At 36.1% G+C, this 26,566-nt stretch overlaps 1 protein-coding gene across 1 annotated transcript in view; it reads right to left on the bottom strand.

Moving 5' to 3' along the window:
* Positions 1 to 26,566, bottom strand: part of LOC135133270 (integrin alpha-V-like) — a 201,630-nt gene that overhangs the window by 39,285 nt on the left and 135,779 nt on the right. The window lies entirely within an intron of this gene.

Consider the following 26,566-nt stretch of genomic DNA (forward strand, 5'->3'; position numbering starts at 1 on the left):
ATAATGATCTGAACTTTTGTGGTGTGTCAATTAATGTTTTTAAGAGGGAGCTGAAGAATGCTTTAAATATGTAAAGTGTAACTATTGTTATGATTTGTAATGGTATATTCCGTAAGTAAATAAACTATTATTATTATTCATGAAAGCAGACTCAGTTCATGGGCAAATCGGAAAAGAGTGGAAAAAAGGAAAGAAATTCTAAACATGAGTGATATGGTGGATGTAATATCAAAATCATCGAAAAATAATAAGGCCATAACATTAAGCGCTACAGATTTTCGTCAATTTAAGGATGGTTGCAAGCAACGAAAGAAAACGGCTTCAGGGGATAGCAACATACCTCGTTTGGAAAATATCAGAATTGCGCCATTTAGAAAGGATTCAAAATTGTTGTACTACAAAGTGTCCTTTAAAGATAAATCTTTCATAGAAAGCAACTTTTTAAAAGCTAAACATAGCACTGATATGCCGGATTTTAAAAGTCAAAACAGAGGAATTAATACTGAAAAAAAGAATAAAATAATTAGGGGAAACTGGCCTAAAATGACATACTCGGGTAAAACGACACATTTACGTTAATTAAACTATTAACACGTTCCCAGTGTAGGTGATGCCATCTGCATATCGGTAGGGATAATTTAGCATGCCTACAAAATTTTCAAATCTTTAAATGGCAAGTTTTTCCGATAACCTCACTTTATGTTAATGTTGGCGCCAACGAATATTTATTTGTGTGCACCTAAAATCCTGAAAAGTGTGTTGTTTTTTATTCAATGAAGCTGAAGTAAGGGACATCGAAAACAGCACTTCTTCTTGTGTTTTTACCGAAAAGAAGTTTAACTAAAGACAAGTAATTATTTTCTTCTAGTTTTTTTAAGTTCATTGTGTCATTCAGGGTAAAATGACACACTTTAGTATAGGGTAAAACGACATAGGTGTGTCATTTTAGACTTACATTGCTGTTCACTATATATGATATGATTTTTAATTATTATTCCTCTGTTACGTCATTGCAGAATGGTTGGAAAATACGTAAGGACTACTAACAGACAGTCCTGGGATGAACATTCAATGCAGTTGGCCATTGAAGCTATTAGAAATAGAGAAATGGGTTGGTTGGCTGCGGCCAAACAATTTAACGTTCCGCAAGCTACACTACGTAGACGTGCTCAGAACAAAAACAAACATGTTGGTGGTATAAATAAAGGGTTAGGCCGTTTTTTCCCTACATTTCCAAAGGAAGTTGAAAAAGAATTTGTTGCCCATATTAAAACTATGGAAAATATGCTGTTTGGTCTTACTGCAAATGAGTTAACACTTTCGCTGCTGAAAGCGCACATGTGCGTCCTGATGCTCCTTAAGCCGTGTGCTGAGGCCGCACATGTGCGCTTCGCTACAATAGAATTTCTAAAGGGCGCCAATCGGTCAGCAAACGCGCTAAACGTTTGAAACTTTGCCAGCACCTAGAAAAAGGTTTAAAAAATTTGAGGTTATGATGGTTCGCCGAAATTTTTATTTCGTGTCATGGACAGAGGCCGCGATGGACGATCAACAAGCAGGACCTTCTGGGATAAATTTGAGGCCAAAAAGGCCTAGAATAGAAGTTCGTGATCCGAATAGGCTAACATATAATGAAATGGAACAAATATTATACAATTCTGATTCGGAAATTAGTGATTTGGATTCGGATTTTGAGGTTATAAGTGAAGAATCTGAGGACAACGATTCTGAAAGCGAGCATGGTAATAAATTTTTTGTTTTTATATTTAGTTTTATCTCTAGTATTAATATTGTATACTGTACTTGTCAAACAGTTATTATTTAATTTATTTTTTTTGGCAGGAGACATAAATAATACTCCGACGCAAACTAATAACAATCTTCCTGCGTCCCATGATAATTGGAACGATGATCCTGATTCTCTAAAAAAATTTACATTTGACAAAGTAAATGAATTGTTGACACCGCTACCCACAGGTAGTCAACCTTATGATTATTTTCGTTTATTGGTAGATGATGAATTTTTAAATATGATTGTTCGTGAAACAAACTACTACGCAGAGGAATTATTTCTTGATAAAGGCAGTTATACAAACTCTCGAATTTCAAAATGGAGAAATTTAACAGTCTCTGAATTGCTCAAGTTTTTAGGGTTGTTACTTCATATGGGTACAATACGTATGAACAAAGTACAGGATTATTGGAAAACACACAGATTATTTAATCTAAAGTGTTTTTCAGATCACATGAGTCGTGATCGCTTTTTAATTATTTTAAGATGTTTACACTTTGCCAAAAATCCGACCGAGGGTGAACCAAAACCAGAAGACCGACTCTACAAAATTAGACCAGTGTTAGATTATTTTAATTCAAAAATGCAAGAAACATACCAGCCCTATAAAAATTTAAGTTTAGACGAATCAATGATATTGTGGAGAGGACGTCTTGTTTTCAAACAATTTATAAAAAATAAACGGCACAAATACGGTATCAAACTGTATATGCTTACTGAACCAAATGGATTAATTTTAAAAATTGCCGTATATACAGGCCAAATGGATGCACTCGGAGGTAAAGGACACGCGGAAAAAGTGGTTTTGCATCTAATGCAAGAAAAATTAAATCAGGGACACTCTCTTTACATGGACAACTTCTACAACAGTTTCCAGTTGGCATCTAATCTAGTCTCTAAGAAAACTTATTCTACTGGAACTCTTCGCTCAGACAGAAAGGGTTGTCCACAAGAAGTCGTAAAAGCAAAACTAAAAAAAGGAGAGACAAAGGCTAAATATAAAAATGGAGTGATGATAGGAAAGTGGAGAGATAAAAGAGATGTAACATATATATCCTCTGAATTTCCAAATGATATGACTGAAACTGTTAACAGAAGAAACCAGGTGAAAGAAAAACCTCTTCCGATAGGTGAATATAACAAATATATGAGTGGCATCGATATGCAGGACCAAATGACTTCCTACTATCCCCTCACTCGAAAAACCTTACGATGGTATCTCAAGCTTGGGATACATGTTTTACAACTATTACTGCTCAATTCTTTTTACTTATATAACAAATTTGAAAATAAAAAACTTGCACTAAGTGACTTTAGAATTGCAATAATAGAAAATCTTTTACCTGAAGGTGAGGACAAACCACCTCAGCCTCGTAAAACAATGGAAAAAGAAAATCAGAAAAGACACAGTTTATTATTGCAGCGACTGCCCTGACCAGCCAGGATTATGTTTAGAAAGATGTTTTAAAATTTACCATTCCAAAAAGGATTGATTTTGTTTTGTTTTGCTTTTTTTGTGGTTCAAGAAAATAGTTTTTTTTTTAATTTTGTTCCAGTAATTAAAACGAAAACGTTTATTTTTTATAAGAAACTTTCTTTTATGTGATAAATACAATATATAATTTTGTTAAATATTTTTTTTGTTTCATTTCTGTCTTCAATAAGTAAATAAAAAATAAAAAATTAACGATTTTAACTTGTTTTTGTTCAATTATAGCGAGATTTTCACTAGACGCACAAGTGCGTCTTGCCGCACATAGGATGGAAAATTCACTCATGTGCGGCGGACGCACATGTGCGTTTTTGCGTCACAAACAGTCAAAAAAAGAAAAAATGAACAAAATAGACAAAAAAGAACTTTAAACAAGGCAAAGAAGTGCCTAATTTGCTAAAAACTACAACCGCACACAGGTAAACCTATGCCACTTCGGGTCAGCAGCGAAAGTGTTAAGAGAAGTTGCTTATGAATTTGCTGAAGCAAATGACATCCCGCACAGATTTTCTCATACCCAAAAAAAAGCTGGTTACGACTGGCTGCAGGGTTTCCGCAAAAGAAATCCTGAAATAAGTCTTAGAGCTCCGGAGGCAACATCCGCGGCTCGCGCACAAGCTTTTAACAAGCCACAAATATCTAAGTTTTTTTCACAGTTAGAGGAGCTGCATACACAATATTCTATTACTGCTAACAATATATACAACGTCGATGAGTCTGCATTATCTACAGTGCAAAAACCACCAAAAGTTTTTGCTACCAAAGGTAAAAAACAGGTTGGTTCCATAACTAGTGCTGAAAGAGGCACTCATTCAACGGTGGTTTGCTGCATGAGTGCAGTGGGTACATTTATCCCCCCAGCTCTTATTTTTGCAAGAAAGAAGTTTAAACCAGAACTCGTCGATGATGCACCCACCGGAACATTGGCACTGTGTCAAGAATCAGGATGGATGACCGGAGAACTTTTTCTAAAATGGTTGAAGCACTTCACAATGCATGCATATGCCTCCATTGACAACAGAGTTTTATTGATATTGGATGGACACAGTAGCCACAAAAATTATCCAGCTTTAAAATACGCTAAAGAAAATGGAATTATTCTCCTATGTCTACCACCGCACTGCACACACAAAATGCAACCCTTCGACGTTGCTTTCTTTGGACCACTGTCCACATATTACAATCAAGAAGTGTCAAAATGGTTGAAAAATAACCCCGGGCGTGTTGTTACCCAATTTCAAGTTGCTAGATTATTTTCAACTGCTTATGGCAAAGCTGCAACTGTTGCTAACGCAACATCCGGATTTCAAAAAACGGGCATTTTTCCACTGAACCATGATGTTTTTCCAGAACATATGTTTGCCCCCAGTTTGGTAACTGATCAAAATCTAGAAGAGCTTCACCAAACAGCTGAAAATGAATTTCAAGTTAAAACACAAGACTCCCAAAATGATGGCCAAGCTGATGGAAGGTTTATAGAAATGACACAGCAAAAGTGTCAAGGAACTAGCGAAATCGAAAATTTTGAACCTGCAAATCATAGTGAAGGTATCAAAGTTTCATTAAATATTATATCTCTACCACCAAAAGCACGTGAAATTATAAAAAGAAAACGGAAAGCTCAAGCTTCTGGCGTGCTAACAAGTACTCCACTTATGCAAGAGGTCAAAGAAAGACACGAGAAGAAAATAGAAGCGGAAAGCAGAAAACGTAAGAGGCAGGTAACTGTAGTTAAAAGAAAAGTTTTCGATACTGACAGCGAAAATGAAATTTCCAATTGAGTACACGGACGACGAAGAGGATGCGTTGTGCATATTCTGTAATGCATTATACGGCGTATCCAAATCAAGAGAGACCTGGATACGCTGTCAACAATGTAGGCAATGGAGTCATACCGAATGTGCAGGAGTTAGTAGAAAAACCAAAATATTCATATGTGATATTTGTCAAAATTAGAACTATGTCATTTTACCCTAACATGTCAGTGTAAAATGACATAGTGATGCGAATATTACGACTTTTTTTTTTGTAAAAATGACAATTTATTTAGGCATGCCATTACCGTTTTTATGTACCTTTACCATTAAAGAATACGTTGATAACCTAATATTACTTCTTTTTCGTACGAAAAATGCCTTTTTTGCCCTTTAAAAAGATAATATGTCATTTTAGGCCAGTTTCCCCTAATACATTGTGTCCTTACATGAACAGTCGAAAACAACTATTTTGGAAACAGTTGCCGACAAATGATGATTCCAAAGACTTATGTAATACGGCACCAGGTAATTAACTTCTTATCTTATAATCAGTACGCGGGAATTTATCTCACCGCTGCAATCCCCCAGCTCAAGTAAGGTGTGTTTTACGGCGAGTAACGGGGACGCTTTGAGCTGGTCCACAAGGTCGTGGCCAGTGCGTCGCTAGGAGTGTTTACAGCTAGTAAAAAAACTACTTCTATATTACTATATTACTTCAAATAATAATACTCGATGCACTTTTTAATTTTTCAACCATAGGACCACAGATTTGTGATCTTAAAATGTTATATTATGTTGGTATGGTCCAAAAGAAAAATATACATATTTGTAATCAAACTATCGCTGGGACAGCACTGGATCTAACGTATGAGATACAATTCCGCGCGTTGCTTATAATGTTAAATGCTATTTTTTAAATGATCTCTTATTTGAATAAATATTTTAAAACGACTAATATTTTTAATCAAAATTACTAATTACCACTTTAGATTCACGCACGATCCCTTTATTTGTATAAAACCTAGCATCTTTAGTTACCATCAATTTACAATTGAAATAAAAACACCCGAACATTAAAATTAACTTTAAAAAAACTATTAACTTATATAATACGCGTGTTTAACGGCTGCCCCGTTAAAAGTAAAACATAATTATCTCAAAACATGGAAAAATGAGTTACTAGGTTTTTCCACCGTACGGGAGAGCTGAAGACACCAAAAACTTCATATAATTGAAATGACAAAAAATGATTTCTTCGATTTTCAGAAATTTGCCAACTGTTTTACATACCACAGCATACCCTATTCATAACTAAAATATGTATGTTTAAATAACAATCTTTTTCTTCAAACGTCAGAAATACGGGTCATTGCATACCTCAATTGATAAATACAAAGTCCTACTTCACTGCCTTGACAGGAAAAAAAATTTCTGCTTAGGCTGCAAAAATTTTTTGCTGCCGCTGAATCAACCAATGAAATTTAAGCCTAGCCGTCTTATGTTGATGTTCTCACTGTTACTAGTGTTTTGTGCTGCCAATGTCAATCACAGACAACTGTCATATGTCATTTGTCACAATTCAGTCGGTCAGAGCCGAAGATTCGAATTATAACTGTTACCTAAATTAACCAATCATCATGCGCAATCAAGAAGTCTTATAATAATATAAAAAGGTAAAATTTTACAAAGGGCACTTCACGATTTCGCATAAACTGTTTGCACACAACTCTTCTACAGCACCCCCTGAACACGTTCCTCACCTTCAAATGTTGTAGAAATGCTTACTTTTGCCACAAAAAATTGTTAAATTTCCCACACTCTTCAATGGGAAGCCGTTTCCAACATAACCTAACTTTTTATAGTCAACAACACGCGTACATGTAACGTCGGGTATTTAGTGAAGGCAGGGCGCTTCGCGCCCTGCGCCCCATTGCATACATACCCCTAAACGTGGCACTTCTTGCTCCGTGGATCATTGTCATTGGAATTCGTGCGAATTCAACTATGTGTGTAGTTGGTTGCCTACATGTGGCGCAACTAATAGGGTGCAAACCATAGGGCGAAAGGGGCGAACACTAAATATTTTTTGTGACACAAAGAAGCATTTCCACAACTTTTGAAGGTAAGGAACGTGATCAGGGGGTGATGTACAAGAGTTTTGCACAAACAGTTTGTGTGAAATCGTGAAGTGCCCTTTGTAAAATTTCACCGAAGTAACAACATTTAAAATATTGTAAAATGATAGTATTTCTACGTGATGGAATCAAAGGTATTTTGATTGTTAGAACTTGTCCTCTACAGATTTTAAAGGTGGCATATTTAGGTGAAGGTTGTTTTAAATAGCTGGAATTGGAATATTAAACAAGAAGAAAAGGCCTCTCGGTGAATAAATTTGCCACTGACCTATTTTCACATCAAAGTGAAAAACTATATCGATACTGAAAGAAAAAAATCACACAGTTATAGAGTATAGTGACTCCAATTTTTCTGCCTAGGCTGTTTTCGCATTTTTTCTGCCGGTCATCAGCGGCAGAAAAAGTGAGGGGTAGGTACCTACCTGTTTGGTGATTATGATTTATGATCAAGTGTCTGAATGTTTTAGACCTTAGAATACAAGTTGGTTATCGTATTAGTGCTTTAAGAATCCGTTCTAAGTGATTTTTGTCACAATTTCCTAGATTTCAACATTTTCATGCCCAATAAATTGGATCCAGTTTCACGTTTGAAGAAAAAATAGCATGTTTTATACGGAGAAAAATGACTTTTCGTGGCTCATCTGTAATTGCCGGCCTCGCGCGCTCGGCCGTCAAACGTACAGATTCGCCACGAAAAGTCTCATTTTTGCTCCTTATAAAACAAAAAAAAAAAAGCAAGTTGAGGACGTAAATGATATTAATATAAATCGAGCAGTAATTAAAATTAATCCAGTAATGGAACAAAAGAAGGCAAATGACATTAAAGCTATGTTTAAATATATGGCATAAACTGATCGTACATTCTATGAGAAATATTTACATTAAATTTCTTATAATAGGTACATATTTAGTACATTTTTCACAAATTTTCGATTAAATGAAGTTAATAATGTTTCCAGTTATTTAATTAAATATTAAATAGTTTGTAATTTATTTTGCTGTGGATGTATTCATTCTTGTTATTACAATGGATATGGTTCAATAAACAAAATTCTGGTAATATTTTTTGCACACTTTTGAACCAAGTCCATTTTCTCTTTTTGCATTATTCTGAAATTATTGTTGCTATGAATACGCCAAGTAGTACGGCAATAAATACGACAATAATTAAAATATTTGATAGTAATGGTAAGTATTATTTTGCATTACAAAATCTATAGCACACGATTAAAATTTTGATGGGTAATTTCCATGACGTTTTTGGGGACTTGGTTCAAAATCATTCTCAGGTGAAGAATTGTCCACATTTGTCAAGGAATTGAAAAGAAATGCATGTGAAAAGCAATAATATATGTAACTTTACCGGTTTTATTTAAACTATTTAATGCTTGACTGGCTAAATTTTTAACATTTTCACACAATACGTCGCCTATAATAAATCCATGATTTTTCTAATTCTCTTCACAAAACTTTTTTGAATACAGAACAAAATGTAACTATGACACCGAAATATATCATGCAAACGTGATTTAACAAATTTATTTATTTTTTAATTAACTTTTGAATTATTGGATTAAAATGGGCAGAAACCGGCAATAGCTATAATAACGTTAATCACGGAGATTTTTAATAACTTTGTTGTTAAGTGTTTCATCTCAGAGTTGTTTGTTTTTTATTATTATAAAATGATTTTTTTAGTTTTATAAACATTTTTTAAAAAGATCTTGACTGTTTCTATTTATAATTAGGCTCCTAAATACGAAATACACGTAAAAATACATTACTATTTCTATTTACCCCTCTGGAGGGTAAATGTTTGCCTCCATGCACTTTTCCAAAAACGTGCCCGAACCGCAACGGGGCAACGCCACCACCAGTCTCGACGCTTGTTCACAGTAGACCATGACTAAAAATTGCACTATCTGGTCGACACGGGCAGTGACGTCAGCATTTTGCCGTCAAAATTTTGCAGCCGAAATGCGGGCCAGCCGGCTGTTGACTTATAAAGTGCGAACGGTTCACGCGTAAAAACACTCGGTTTTCGCGTCGTGAATGTAAACACTGGGGTACGTAAAGCTTTTTCATGGACATTCTTAGTAGGCCATGTGACCGAAGCCATAATCGAGGCAGACTTTCTACACCACTTCGGACTGGTAGTGGATGTACAAAGCAAACCTTTAATCGACCAAATTACTTCACTCCAAGTCCGATGTGCAGAAAAACAGGCCAATGTAGTGGGGCTTCGGGCCATCCTTGACACGCCATCTACATACCAGCATGCCCTCCGGAAGTAACCTGATATTTTGTGACCGACTACAGGGTTTCTGTCACCAAAACACAGTGTGATGCATTACACCGAAACATATGGCCTTCCAACTCCCGCCAAACCTCGGAGATTAGCAGCCGACAAATTAAAGGAAGCAAAGCACGAATTCCAGCAGATGTTGGGAGTTGGGACTCATCTGACCATCCTCGTTCGAATGGGCCAGCCCCTTACATCTGGTAATAAAAGCTGATGTTTCGTACAGGCCATGTGGGGACCATCTGGCATTAAATGCGGTGCCAGATCGCTATCCAATCCCCTGCATTCACGATTTGATGCAGAATCTACGAGGGATGAAATTGTTTTCGTCGCTAGACCTAGTCAAGGCTTACAACCAGATTCCAGTACATTCGGACCACCAAAAGAAGACCACAGTGACTACACCATTCGGGCTATTCGAGTGCGCACGAATGTCCTTTGGTTTGAGAAATGCAAGCCAGACATTTTAAAGGTTTCTCGACCAAGTTTTTCAACGCATGGATTTTGTGCACGTATACATAGATAATATAGGGGAATGTGGGGCAAAGCGGAACGTAGAGGCAAAGTGAAATTTTTGTTTAAAAACTAAATAAGTGCTGCCATCTGGGATTACCGTGCTAAACTATGTTAAGCACATGCCAAAGGTTCCTTTAGTGTAATTTCCCTCCAAAACTTCCCCAAGTTTACCTATAATTGTAAAAACAAAACATTCTTGCAGTTGGATGTAAAAAAACGAGGTGCTTTACTAAAGCTTATAGAGACTATTACAGAAAATTTTAATTTGTTTCTGTATGAGTGCAATTTGTGGGACATTTGTCTTCCGTTGAAGGTGAGTTTCAGTTGTTTTCTCTATCTTAAATTTATAACCTCAATTTTTCTTGGCTGTTGGTACTATGGGGTAAAGTGAACTACTACGATGTGGGGCAAAATGAATATTTTTTCACTATGCCCCATATGAGCTAAAAACTACAAATAAAAAAGCTTATTCATATTTTCAGAATTATATCAAAATGGTCCGCAATTACAAACGAACAACAAATCAACAATCGTGGTCTAAAGATTCCATGGCTTATGCAATTAAAGATGTGCGAAATGGGACATTAAAATTAAAAGCTGCTTCTTCAAAGTATCAGATTCCCGCGACAACATTATATCGACGAGTCAAGTCAGGGAAAAACGTTATTGAAGCTTCAAATAAATCATTAGGTAGATTTAAGTCAACATTTACCTATGATCAGGAGAAAGAGTTGGCGGAATTCATATTAGAAATGGAAAGTCGTTTGTTTTCCTAATAGTTTTAATCACAATACTAAATTGGCGGGACGTGATTGGGTGTACAAGTTTTTAGAAAGACAAAAAAATATCTCATTACGTCTTCCAGAAAAAACTTCGGCGGCAAGAGCTTCCGCTTTTAATCCGACAAATGTTGGAAATTTTTTTAACCTGCTAGGAAGTTTGTTTGATACATTCCATTTTCCAGCTAGCAGAATTTTTAACTGTGATGAGACAGGAATATCGAGTGTCCCAAATAAGCCCACAAAAATATTTTCCCTAAAAGGAAAAAAGCAGGTTGGATGTTTGTCTTCAGCAGAAAGAGGATCACTGGTTTCGGTGGAAGTGTGTTTCAGTACTGCTGGAACCTACGTGCCTCCATTGTTGATATTTCCCCGGGTAAGGCGTAACCCAGCTTTCGAAAACGGTTTGCCACCCGAATCAATCGTACACTGTCACCAATCTGGATGGATGCAAATGGACATTTTCTGCGACGTTTGGTTCCCACATTTCCTAAAATATGCTCGGCCATCTGAAGAAAGTCCCGTTTTATTAATTTTGGATGGCCACGCGACGCACACCAAAAATTTGAATTTAATAGAGAAAGCAAAAGCTAATCATGTTCACATACTCGTATTGCCACCTCATTGTTCGCATCGCATGCAGCCTCTTGACGTCTCATTTATGTATCCTCTTAACACATATTACGAACAAGAGCCACGAATATGGCTAAGAAACAACCCTGGCAAAGTAATAACATTATACGAAATTGGCCAATTATTTGGAAGAGCATATCAAAGAGCTGCTACTCTTCAAACAGCTTGCAATGGATTCAAAAATACAGGCATTTATCCATACAATCCCAATATTTTTCCAGAAGATTTATTCAAACCGTCCGAAACAACAAATAGAGAAGAGCAACATTCTGAAGCGAACAGAAATGCCTTTACTAATTCTGAAGCAAACGGAACCATATCTCCTCGTGCGGGTTGCTCAAAAGAAAGAACACCCTCTCCACAGCTATTTTCACATGAAGCGAATAACCATTGGACACCTCAAGATCTGCTGCCTCTGCCTAGAGCAGTTCCACGAAAAGACTCAGTACGAGGAAAAAGAAAAGGAAAGACAATGATATTGACGTCTACCCCAAACATGGAGGAAATAAAACTTCAAATAGAATCTAAACGCCCTGCCAAAGTAATGTCAACCAAAAGAAAAATATCATTAGAAAGCGAAAGAAAAAAATCTCAAAAAATCAATAAGAAAGATTCATCCGACAGCGACGACAGTGAGAATACAATTAGTGATGACAGCGATTGGGAACTTTTGTCGAAGAAGTCTTCCTTTAACGTAGAGAAGGTTAATCCAGGCACAAAGTTAAAAAAAGGAAATTTTCTTTTAACTGAATTAACCAATGAAAAATATCGTACAAAAAAACAATTTGTGGCATACATTACAAATATTGAAGAAAATGGTTGTATAATTGTAAGCTTTCTAAGACAGTATAAGCAAACTACAGATATTTTTGTCTTCCCTGACGAGGAAGACGAAAGTGAAATAGTTTATGAAGAAATAGTAGGCAAGGTAAAGATAAACAAACTAAGACATGGCAAAATCCAAATAATATAATTCACGAAAATGCTTTTTGAATTCTATAGTTTCTATTTTTGTTAATATAAGCTGAAGGCGAATTGAATTCCTTTGTTTTTGTTTTTTAAAAATGTTTTTTGAATTCTGTAGTTTCTATTTTTGTTAGTATAAACTAAAGGCGAAATGAGTTCCTTTGTTTTTGTTTTTTAATGTTTAATTTGTTCCATTGAGATTTTTTTTTATTTGTTTATTCTTTATATTTCAATCATTTATTATTACAATAAACTATTTTTACAGATGATTCAAATTTCCACTTTGCCCCTCATTTTTTTTCACATTGCCCCATATATGGGGCAAAGCAAAACTTTTGCAGACCTTCCTAAAAAATAAAAAACCGTAACACTGCCGCAGTAGTTTAAATTTAAAAATTAGGGATTGATACTTAACACATATATCTTCTAGTACACGCAAACAAAAGCTTTACTAGGATACCATCGAGTGTGTAATTAATTATTATGTGTTAAAGGGTCCGCTTTGCCCCACATTCCCCTATTAGTTGCATTAGAAAATGAAACAGAACAAAGTGCTTAACAAACTAAACGAACATGGCATAATCACAAATGCCCAAAAGTATGTTTTTGGCGTATTCGAACTAGATTTTTTGGGGGTCCGAATCTCATCAAAAGGCATAAAACCACTTACATCAAAGGTAGAAGCCGTTCACAAGTTTCAGCTCCCCAAAACATCAAAGGAATTGCAACGATTCCTAGGTCTGGTCAACTACTATCTATCAAAGACTCCAAAGACAGCACCTTCGAACAACTGCTTAAAAGGCTGCACAAGACGCAATGTTCAAATCGAACCAAACGACGAAGCAGTTGCACCCTTCGAGCAATGCAAACACGACTTGGCAAGTGCAGCTTTGTTGACTTTTCCGGACCCCAAATGTGCAATCAGTTTGTACACTGATGCATTGGACACTGCTATCGGGTCACTGCTACAGCAATTACTCGGCGGCGCTCAACAACCAATAACCTTCTTCTCGATCAAACGGAATCTAGCAGAAAAAAAATACTCCGCCTACGACAGAGAATTATTGGCAGTGTATCGCAGCATCATACACTTCCAGTACTTACTCGCCGATTCACAATTTTTACCGGTCACAAACCATTAACATTTGCCGCACATCGCAAACCAGAGAACTGCTGCACTCCTCGACAAGCACGCCAGGGCCCCTCCGGCGACAAACCACAGCAATAACGACCACAACAACCTCGCCGGCGTCGCCAACATCTATACGACGCTCAGGCCGCATCAGTGGTACAAAGCTCTGTATCGACGATGGTGTCCTCGCGCTTTCAAAGAGGTGACGGAAGCCGAATTCCCGAAATCGAGATGCCGGAGAAAGTACCCGAACACCAGCCCCTTGTATATGACGACGACAGTAACCCTTTCGCCTCTGACTTCACCGAGGAAGAGGGGTGGAGACGTCTACGGAGGTGTAGTAACACCACGCCCAGCCCCGACGGGATTCGCTATTCCTTCTGAAAAATGGCCGACCCTGGTGCAAATGTCCTGGCCGCAATTTTTAACTGTGTCAAGCGCTGCAGTCCGTACCGCAGATCTGGACCACGGCCTCGACGATTCTCCTACACAAAAAGGGTGACCGTGACGACACCTCCAACTCGCGTCTCATCCGTGCTCGCTGACATTCTTATTCTTCGCGAATTATTTTTTAAATAAGCAAATAAAGTGATTTAAAATAACAAATTAGCTAATATGCTAAAGTTGATCGACCAAAACGCCAAAGAAGTCGTAAGCAGGATGGAAAGAATCATACATCTTTATCGGTGTGCCAGTAAGTTTATTATGGCTGTATATAGTGTTGGTCAAAGAAGGCTAAACACAATTTGCAAAAAAATCATGGCAGGAACAGGGGTGGGATTTTGTTTCTCGATCGAAGTGATAAATTATCGCTTGCGATAAATGTCATTGCGTAGCTTTTAAATGCAAAGTTTGCATTTATTCTTTGCATATAAGCTTGTTAAGTACTCAAAAGTTTACAATTACCTTAATTTTAAGAACTTATAACTCAGAATTACGATTTTGAACTTCTATTTTGACATAAATTTCGAGGTTATGTCTCCAAAATTTATCACTTCATTCAGAGCTATCGAGAAAATATCACTCCATGAAGACTTGATTTCGTGACAGAATCGAGAAATGTGACAGAAATGTCTCACCAACTCAGCCTCTCAACCAATCAGCAAACGAGATTTTATCGCTATCGAGTTTTTTTCGATCGAGAAACAAAATCGCACCCCAGAAGTTGGTAAAGAAAATCGAGATGGTGATAAACGATCTGCTAAATACAGCGGCAGGCTGACCGAAGTAAAAAAATTTATAAGTCACTTGAAAGGAAAGGAAAGTCATCGGTAAAACCTATTAGTTATGAACAATTAATGGGTAATTTGCCAGCCGACAGAGTATCGGCGGTACATCTAGAACTTGTACACGACTATTCCGCTCAATATTTTTTAAATGCGTTAAACCGTATGATGGCACGACGCGATAAAGTTGCACATATGTATTCAGACAATGCTTCTAAGTTCGTCGGCGGATATCGGGAGCTCCGAGACCTCAAAAGGTTACTTGAATCAACGGTTTTTCAAAAACGAGTCGTTAGCAACTTGGCCGACGAAGGGGTTACATGGAATTCTATTCCACCGAATTCTCCATACGTTGAAGGAATATGGGAAGCGGCGGTCAAGTCATTTAAATATCACTTTAAACGGGTAGCGGGCACCACACTTCTTGCAGTGGAAGAGATGAGTACCTTACTAACCCTTATCGAAGCTATTCTTAATTCACGCCCCCTTGTTCCCATGAGTAATGACCCCGACGATCTGGACCCTCCGACGCCGGGACACTTTCTAATCGGCACATTCTTGACGGCACCACCGGAGCCAAACCTTCTACATTTACCGGAAAATCGCCTCTCTCGATGGCAAAGGGTTGAACAACTTCACCAACTCTTCTGGGAAAGGTGGACGAGAGAATATCTGACAAGTCTCCAAACGCGGACTAAGTGGCGGCGCGAAAATCCGATCCCTCTTCAGGTAGTAGCAATGGTTGTCCTTAAGAACGAAAATATCGCACCGCTACAATGGAAACTGGGTCGTATTGTGGAATTGCATCCAGGAAATGACAACATTGTGCGGGTTGTGGCTGTCAAAACAGGCACAGGAGTGACAAAACGCCCCGTCAATCGTCTCTGTGTGTTACCCATTGAAGATAGTGCGGTGACCGTATAAGAGATTAATCGTAGCCATTTAGACTCTTTGTTTTTTTTTGACGTGTACTGCCGGGCGGGAGGATGTTTCGTTTCATACAAACTCGACCGATATCGGGTTTCGCCTCGGGTCGTACCGCCCTCAGCCCTCTAGGTACAATCTGGCCACTCGGGACTCGAGACATATGTGCTTTTAGTTCGTAGGAATAACTTGTAGAGAATACTTGCTTTATTACTGTCTTAATATATACCTACGCTAATTAACTCCACTGCGTATTTCTTTACTGCGAACTCACACCGACGAATAGTAACAGAAAAAACAAAGGCAAAAGGAAGGCTCAGACCGATACTCCTGAAGAAGAAGAATCAAACAATCCCATCATTCCTGTATTAAAGAAAAATACAAATACTACAACTATTAGCGATGGTGCTGTTGGTCAAATTCCTTCTTCATCAACTGACAATAACAAAAGTGATGTTACTGATGTTGTTATTGATCCAGAGGTTTGCTCTGTTAGTTCTTTCCATGGTGCGGACATTCGACCTGCATCACCAGCTTCAGACGAAGAAAGTTTTAGAGATTTTATACTGGCTGGGCCATTTCAACCAAGAGGTCCATTTCCAAAAGAACACGGCAGATCCTTCATCAGTGTAATCTATTATACGTCCTATGCATGGCTCGAGTTCAGTTTAGATAAAAACAAAGTATTTTGTTTTTACTGTAGAGCATTTGCACGCAAAGTTGTATTCAGTAAAGGAAAAGCATTTCAGCATTTACGGTCGCCGGATGTAATAATTGGCCAAACAAAACGATTGTTATTATTATTTTGTGTAAATGTGGTAAAAGTAGGAACAAAAGTGGACCTAATTGTGTTAAATGTGGTCGTACGTTTTATCCTGGATGTGCTAAGGTATATAAGAAATGCTGTGGAATTAGCTTGTGCAGTGTAATTGATGATAACATCTTCGATAACACCTCTGAGGAGACCGTTCTCAGGGATAGTGGCGCTGTTGGTAACTTGTTTGTAGGCAATCCTAAAGTTATCGGTTTTACTTATAAATAATCTTGTGGAAAGGATTACAAAGAACTTCTCCAGTGAAATGTCTTTCCTTCGAAATGAAGTTACGTTACTAAGGGAAAGTAACATTAACCTAATGAGAATGATAGCTGATCAAACATTGCACAATGGACAATACAAAGCAAACATGACTGAGAACCCGAGTGTATCTCGGTCCTCTAACTTGTTGAAGTTTCCGAGTGAGAATTTGACCAATATTAATAGCCAGGCCAGCAACTCTAAACAATTGTTGTCTTCAAATCCGTTATCCATTTCATCGCGCGAGACAAAAAGTTCACAGACCTTAAAGCCTGCTGTAAACAAACCTAAAATGCAGTCAAGCGGTCAGATGAGCGGTCAGTGTTTCCAATCTGTCAACCAAATGTCATCCATGCAGCATTATGGAAATCTTCAACGTGGTATTATGGATATTATTAATTTAACTTCCAGTAAGAACGTGCTTGGTGCTGTAAAGTCCGATAATCATCCAGTGATAAAGCAAACTAACTTGTCTGGTGGATTAAATACCAACGATGTCAATGATGGGTTTAAAAAACCCATATCAGTTGATTCCAGCAAAGATTTGCAGGAGGAGTGTTATAAAGGACGTATCAGATGTGAAATTATTGCAGCATGATCTGGAATGGCGCGCTAAAAATTTGATGGTATTAAATCTTGATAAGTGACGGGCCATTAGCTTCAGTAGGAAAATTAAGCCTAATAAACCGTGTTATTTGATCGACAACAAAATTCTGAAAATAAATACTGTGATCAAGGATCTTGGAGTCTTCCTAAATAGCAAATTAACCTTTAAATTTCATTGTGATTTTGTTATCACCAAAGCAAATAAATTACTTGGGTGTATTAAAAGGTTTACTAGGGACTTTTCCGATGTTCGCACCTTGACTGTATTGTTTATTACATTTGCGCGATCTGTATTTGAATATGGGTGTATAATCTGGGCCCCATTCAGCATAAATTTATGAAATCCATGCTTCATAGGTTGCCCACTACTGTAAGTTCTTCCATGGGACCTAGTAGATGCTACTTAGGACTTGATATATTAGAATCTCGTAGGCTTATTCTAAAAGTATGTTTTCTTTATAAAGTATTAAATAATCAATATGACGTACCGTATATTATTAATTTACAGCAGTTTAAAGTTCCTCGTTATACCCTCAGGTCAGTTCCGTTGTTCTACATAGATTTTTTCTTGGGTATTTATAGCTATTTAACGAACAAGTTTGTTAATAAAGGCGATTAGTAATCGAGATATTTTAACGCGCGAGGAACGAGCGCGTTAATGGTCGAGATTATTAATCGCTTATTAACAGTCCAGTTAGTTACAATACTTTTCCGGTGATCGTAATTTTAGAAAAATTATTGAAAATTCAAAATATGGGGTATGCAACCAAACATACTGTTACGGACCTCCCATTTTTATTACGAATATTATGTTACAATATAATCAGTTAATGTTAAATTAATGTAAATCGAGTTCACAAGTTTCCACTGTTTGCATTTAGTGTTTGTATTCAATGACTGAATTTGTATTTTATAACTGTAGTTCTCCGTAACTCATGTGACTGTTATCAGAGATCAAGTATTGTACTTTCTTTGTTTTCAAGACATATAAATTGGTGATCAGTGTGAAGACATTCAATAATAGATAAATGTTAATTATTGTCGGTGCTGTTTGGTACGCCTGATCTTTGCGATCATAACTTGTCGACTCGTTCCTGAATAAAAGTAGTATTGGTGAAGAAGCTGTCTTAATTACTAAATTTTCCCTACGCGAATAAAAGTAACGTGGTGAATAAAAGTGTCTTCTAACAAATTGGAAGAACCCTTTGTTGTGATCGAGGTCCACAACATCTTTCTGGTGGCAGCGGTGGGATGGGCTGACTGACGGATAGGCTGATTGACGGATAGGCAGATAGGCTGATAGGCTGTTACTGCTGAATTGCGAGCGATCATCGCAGTTAGTCAATCTCATAATCAAGAGGACACCTGGTAGCTGACGAGAACTTCACCTTGGCTCTTTATTCTCGAGAGAAGGAAAGGTCCGGTACTACAAGAGTCACCCTACAAGGAATGAAGATCACGGCATTCTTACTGTAAGAATATTTTTCCATTTTTATTTCATTTGGGCACCTGTTTTTACGAGATTAACTCCACTGACTTCATCATGGTAGAAACCGTTGACGAATTGGTACTACCTTTTGCAGAAGCACTTAGATTAGTTCCGGAATTTGACGGTCAAAATCTAGATTTGCATGCATTTTTAAATAAGTGTGATTTTGCGATAACCAGTGTTAAAGAAACTGTTAAACCTAGTCTTTTGAAAGGCATTATCACTAAGCTGTCAGGCAGGGCATTAGATGTAATTAAATATCGGGAGATAACACAGTGGAATGAACTGAAGTTTATGCTGGAGGAAAGTTTTGGTGGGAAGAAAACTATTTCTTATTTACAAATGCAATTGAACTCGTGTGTGCAAAGTCGTAATGAGGATGTAAGGTCGTACAGTTTAAGATTAAAAGAATTACAATATAAATTAATTAATGCCAGTTGTGAAAATAAAACTGAAGCTGAAAGTAAGACTATTTCTACCTACATTAAATCTTTGGCATTAAATATTTTTCTGGAAGGTTCAGATAACGCTATAAAAAAATATTGTAAAAGCGCGAAATAATCAATCGTTAGCTGAGGCTCTCCAAAATGCTATTGAGGAAGAACGAATGACTTTATTTAAACCTAACACCTTGGCTCTAGGAAGAGATACGTTAATGAGATGGGTCAAAAAGGATGTTAATTCAAATGATTTGGCGTCCTCTGTTAGCGAGGAAGAAATTGCCAGTACTACGCCGACTGTCAAAACGAAGATACAAAAAGTAGAAGAGTGGCTGTCTTTACTTCCAAAGGTTCCAAGTCATTACTGCCGAGCTTCTTCAACTAAGACCTACGTTGAATCGACTTTTAGGTCTACGTTACACATGCACAGTGTCTAGAAAGAATGGTGTACAGAAAATAGTTGGAAGAATGCAATTCACAGCTATATTAAAAAAACAGAAAATATCAATTCACCATCCCAGAAAAGATCAGTGCGATATATGTTCTGGATTTAAAGTAGGTACCATTGATGATGAAGAATATAGGAATCACATCAAAAGAAAAAACGATGCGCGTGCTGCTAAGAGAGCTGCAAAAGAAAGTGCTAATTCCGAAAAATTAGTCATCACGATGGACTTACAAAGCGTCCTAGTTTGTCCAAAAACGAATGCTTCATCCATGTATTATAAACAAAAACTGCAGGTTCACAATTTTACCATATACGAACTGAATAAAGGAGATGTTCATTTATACGTTTGGCATGAGGCTAATGGAGGCGTATCAAGTAATGAATTCACTTCTTGTATAGCCGATTATATTTCTAAAATATCCAATTCTTACAAACATGTAGTTCTAATTTCTGATGGTTGTAATTACCAAAATAGAAATAAAGTTCTGGCTAGCACTTTAAGTGATCTAGCAAAAACAAAATCAATAGTTATTGAACAACTATTTCTTGAGAAAGGCCATACGATGATGGAAGCCGATAGTGTCCATGCCACTTTGGAACAGTATTTTAAACCTGCAATAAATTCACCCGCAGATTATATTGCACGCATGAGGTTAGCCAGGTCGAAGCAGCCTTACAATGTTAATGTAATTCATTACGGCTTCTTCTTAAAGTATGATGATTTAAACACAAATCTATCTTCTTTGAGACCGGGGAAAAAAACGGGTGATCCAACTATTACTGACATTCGTCAAATAAGATATTCACCTAACGGGGATATTGATTTTCAGTTGGGATTTTCTGGTGATTGGAAGCCACTGCCTCAAAGAAGAAAAACGGGTACAAGTACGCCTAGGAGAATGTATTCATTCGCTATTCCAATAGCAGAGTCAAAATATCGTCATCTTCAAGAACTAAAAGAAGTTATAGAAAAAGACCATCACGCTTTTTATGACTCTTTGCAATATAAAGCAGATCAGGAAAAAAAGCGTAACAACTAATAAATATTTTTTTCCAACCATGTTATAAGATATCTAATTTTTTTTTATTTTAATGTTTTTGTATTTTTGGTTTAAATAAAATAACTTTCCAATAAAAGTTGTTAATTATATTAATAGAGATTAATTTACAAGTATTGTGAAATAAATGACATGTACAAAAGCTGAGCTATGAAAAATCTGCTATGTGAAAATTAGCAACATTAAATGAGTTTTAATAAACAACTGCACTAAAAACGTTATTTTCTGTAAACTAAATGTATCTTAATAAATTACTATTTTGTTAAGTGACTAATCCAAACGAACAAGGACTCTCTTTTTTTTGTAATCAGTTTATTGTGTTTCCTGAACAATTTTCAATTTTGCACATAGCAGGTATTAATAATAATAATAATAATATATATTTCACCTCATATTGTACAGAACAGGAGGACATGTCAATTAATTACAATACATATGTACATACTTAATTATTCAATATAAAATATAACCAAAAAGGAGGAGCCAACTATAGTAAACCGAACCGTAACAGAGCATACATTTTAAAATCACACACAATTTTTACAAACATTAATAATGTATATATTAACAAGACATTAACTTAGACATTAATTGTTGCCAGCTTAGGTTCTAAAAATTCATCTACCGTGTAGAAACAGTTGCCCTCTAATATATTCCGGACGGTTGACTTAAATAGAGGAAGAGGCTTTTCTTTCACCTTTTTAGGGAGAGCGTTAAACAGAATAGCACTAGTGTATTGCGCTGACTGTTGTGCTTTTTTAATACGGTGATATGGGATTACGAAATTATCTTTATTTCTAGTGTCATAACTATGATAATTAAGATTCCTTTTAAATTTGGTCTCATTAATTTTTGCGAAAACAACAGACTCTAAGATAAATAAACATGCCAGGGGTAGTAACTTCAGTTTCTTAAACAACTCACGGCATGATTGAAATTTAGATTTCTTTAGCAAGGCTCGAACAGCTTTCTTTTGAATCAAAAAAATTCTGACTGCACTCGTAGAGTTTCCCCATACGAGAATGGAGTAACGCAAGAGACTCTCGAAGTTACCTCTGTAGAAAACTAAAGCGGTTTCGAGATCACAGTAGTCTAAAAGTTTCCGTATTTGATACACAAGAAGATTGAAGAATCAACGACGATTTGCAGGGTCATCGGCCTTGTCATGGGCAATCACTATTATCAAGACGAGCCGTTTGCTTTTCAACCCGGCGTTTATTTTGAAGTCCGTGAAGAAGTTTACATTAGTAACGATAATTGGCAACTAATAATGTATACCAACATTTCTGAACTTCTAACAAACACAAATTTGGATAATCAATGGCACACTATCTCTGCAGTTGCATGCTCTAAAGTCCGTGATAACGTAGCTCTTAATATTTGTCAAACATATGAAAAAATTATTTCTCCTACATTTGATAGATTAAAAGAAAAGGTTAAAAATTTAATGGAACTCCTGGGAGAGAACAATGAACCATCTAGATTTAAGAGAGGTCTTGCAACTTTTGTTGGTGAAGCTAGTAAATTTTTGTTTGGTACTTTAGATAATGATGATGCTGAATATTATAACGAACAAATACGTAAATTTTCGGAACGCGAAGAAACCATAATGCAACTACTAAAACATGAAACTCACATTGTTCAATCAACTTTATCAAATTTTAATGACACTTTGACTCAAGTTTTAAAAAATGAACAAATCTTACATGAAACATTAGTAGCCACTGTAAGTCAATCAAATAAACAACGGAAGGAAATAGATCAGTTAAAAGTAATCGAAAAGCTAAATAGTTATTATAAATCTTTTTCGACCTTGTTATCAATTTATCAGTCAGAAGTAGAAAATTTAATGCAATCTGTTTTTGCTGCAAAATCTGGCCAGTTACATCCATCAGTAATAACACCTACCAAATTAATTGCGGAGTTAAATAAGGTAGTTCCATTTCTTCCTCCAGGTACACAATTTTGTGGAACGCTTGATGCTAACGACATTCATAAAATCGTGAGTGTGGTTGACATGCATGTGTACTACAGTAAACGCACTTTAGTCTACATAATTGATATTCCTTTAGTTTCTCCAAATTCTTTTAGGCTATACCATCTAATACCTTTACCTTCAAAACAGACTGATAATCTTTTCTTATACATAGAACCAACTCATGACTATCTCTTAATTGATCAGGCTAAACAACACTATTTGCCAATTACTGAAAATCAAATAAACTATTGTAAGAGATTGGAAAATAACAAGATTTGTAAGCAAGAACAAGCTATATTTTCCTCGCACATGCATGAGTCATGCGAAATGAAATTGTTTTCTTACACCATAAGTGTTCCAAAAAATTGACAAACAAAACTTGTCCATTTAAATTCTAACTTATGGTATAAACTTTATAAACAAAATGTTTGGTTGTATACCACATTATCTCCTGAATATCTAATAATTAACTGTAAGAATCATAGCACCCCATTTAACATCAAATTGCAAGGCAGCGGATTGTTCAAATTAGATTCAAGTTGTAAAACTTTCACGAGTCAATCAGTATTAGAGCCTAAGGAATCTTTATTGTCTACTGTCAACTTTAATTATTTACCACCTTTTACATTAGATTTTAATTTGTGTTTAAATGAGACCAATAATGTTAGCAATAGTACAGACTTTTCCCTAGATTGTATAATATTCACAATTACCATCAGTTAAATTTAGCTAGCAAAAGTTTACAAGAAGTTTCCAGTTTAATTGAACAAACTGAACGAGAATCCAATTATGTAAATACATTGTCTCATTACTCATTGTTATTTTATATACAGCCTGTTATTGAAAGGTACGTACAAAATAAAATCGGCAATTGGTCTCGAAGTATAGGTGCTAAAAGTTAAAAAAAGTTCAGGTAAAAGTGTTCTCCTTTTAGAGATAAAAATTATTAAAATTTATGTCCAAATTCATTGTACGCCTCTGATAAAAAGATCATCTTTTGTTTCTATAGCAACATTTAGTCTTGACAAAAGTTTTATTGTTACAGTTGCTGGGATTTACTAAAATAAATTAATTTTACCTATTTATCCTTCAGTAGCGTCTAAAAAGGTTGGATAAGGGTTAATTTTCCCCTTATAATTTTGATAACACAAAATAAGTTTTTCCGACTTCTTACACTTCGCGAAGAACTGTCCATTTTGTTGTACGTACCTTTCAATAACACCCTGTATTTATACTCATTATAATTGTTTACATATCTTATAGATTTATTTATTGATACTACAAGAATTGTAAAGACGATAGGATCTCTAATCAAAATTCCGTTATAAATAATATTGTATCACACTGTTGTAGACGAAAGAGACCAAGCAAAATTCCAACCCAATTCCAGATGACAGGGTTGATGCACCATCAGTCTGGAAAATTGACGACTGATGACGATGACAATGAAAATGGCTGTCAGCCACCCTCTACTCCAACGGGACACAGTGGACGGAGACAGCAAGAATTCACCCCGCAATATAAATAGGATGAATTCTTTTCTAAGGGGGGAGGTGTTACGGACCTCCCATTTTTATTACGAATATGTTACAATATAATCAATTTTTGTTAAATTAATGTAAATCGAGTTCACAAGTTTCCACTGTTTGCATTTAGTGTTTGTATTCAATGACTGTATTTGTATTTGATAGCTGTAGTTCTCCGTAACTCATGTGACTGTTATCAGAGATCAAGTATTGTACTTTCTTTGTTTTCAAGACATATAAATTGGTGATCAGTGTGAAGACATTCAATAATAGGTAAATGTTAATTATTGTCGGTGCTGTTTGGTACGCCTGATCTTTGCAATCATAACTTGTCGACTCGTTCCTGAATAAAAGTAGTATTGGTGAAGAAGCTGTCTTAATTACTAAATTTTCCCTACGCCAATAAAAGTAACGTGGTGAATAAAAGTGTCTTCTAACAAATTAGAAGAACCCTTTGTTGTGATCGAGATCCACAACAATACAAGTGAAAATTTTTATGAATAAACATTAGTTGGATAGGTCCAAATCATGATGGATGCATTAAGTGGATCGAAGCATAGAATACTTTGGCGTGCTATTGAGCCTTTTTGGGAAATTTCGGAGAAGGATGTAAGTAATACGAATTCCGAATACCTTACAACCAGCTTTCCGCCGCACCAAGCAACAGACTCATCGTAGGTTTTTTGGTAAAGCATTTTGGTTCTTTCTGGAAGTAAATTTAGTGACCCCACATTTGCGTTTTCTACTTCCGGAGGAGTTAAAGAATCCATTTCTATGCAATTTCCCATTTTGAATCTTGACTTGGGAAATTTTTGACATTCAGAATTATGACATTTCACGTAAGGACGTGTATACCTGGTTGCCTAAAATCATGCATTAATAGCCCTTATTAATGAACGATTTTCGTACATAAATCATGCATTAATCGCCTCATTAATAAACGATCACCGGGAAAAAAAAATTACCTTCAACCCGATGGGCCTCCAAATCAGAGGCAGTAAATGCAGTTACAGCAAATTTTGATGCTTTGAATGAAGTTCTTGATGAATTGAAAATATCTTCAAATGATGCAAAGGCAGTTTGTGATGCAAAAAATTTAAAGAAAAATATAAATTCTTTCAACTTTATTTTTTGGTTGTATGTTTTAAAACCAATTTTAAACGCAATAAATTCGGTAAGCAAAACTTTACACCAAAACGTTATAAATTTAAGCATAGCGGTCAATGCAATAGGTACATGTTTTGAAAGCTACAATAAATAATTTTCGAACTGAAAATTATTTTAACGACTTATATACAGGGTTAGTCACGAGAGAATTACTTCTGAAAATTATTTTTACGCAACCCAAAATACTAATACCCTGTACCACTTGATATTATCTAAATTTAAAATGAAATGCCTAATCCATGATTGCTTTGACTTTGGCAGTGTCACTTTGACGTTAATTAATTTTTAACATTTTTTTTCATCGTTGACTCGCCTATAGAGCCCCACTGGATCGACGACATACAGTCAGATCAATCTGGGCTATATTGAAGCCGTAAGTGCTCTACCAATGTTGTTCGCCGCTAATGTGTATGTGTTAATTCGCCATCTCTGCGTCACCTAGAGCCTCTTCGAAGTGCAAATCTGCTACCTCTGGACTTCTTCGGCCATCCATTTACAAAAAAGCCGTAGCATTCCCACAAAATGCCCAACATTTTCAACAGATTAGTAGTTAAATTATTTACTTACTTGTTTGAGTTTGTGTTGTAACCTTTGAATAAAATGCCGTAAAAGGAATTTTTAGAAATAATTTTCTCGTGATTAATCGGTTGCAAAAGATCAAGAGGCACACTGACAAATTTATTAGCGGCGCCGGAGGAGATTTCTGACTGGCTGCGGTACCACCATGGACACTCGCGTAACCTCCTTTTCCACAATTGTCAAAATGAGACTGCCAAACTCAAAGCAATCATGGATTAAGCATTACATTTTAAATTCAGTTAGTATCAAATGGTACATGGTATTCGTATTTTGGGTTGCGTAAAAATAATTTTCAGAAGTAATTCTCTCGTGACTAACCCTGTATAAAAGTTATTGAAAGGTGCAATAACTTAAGTATCAACGTACCTGAGAGAGAAAGAAGCCGTCAGATTAGTGTGCGAATAGATGAGAACCCGTCTACCCAAAATGTGGATAATTCAATGAAAGATTTTAAAAAGCGAAAATAATATGAAGTGCTAGATAATATTACTAATGGAATTGAAACCAGATTTTCGCAAATAGTCAGTGATCTCCTAGAGAACTCTT

The sequence above is a fragment of the Zophobas morio genome, unplaced genomic scaffold (genome assembly GCF_036711695.1).
Source record: "Zophobas morio isolate AGI-343-1 ecotype UQ-CSIRO unplaced genomic scaffold, CSIRO_AGI_Zmor_V1 ptg000021l, whole genome shotgun sequence".
Taxonomy (NCBI): domain Eukaryota; kingdom Metazoa; phylum Arthropoda; class Insecta; order Coleoptera; family Tenebrionidae; genus Zophobas; species Zophobas morio.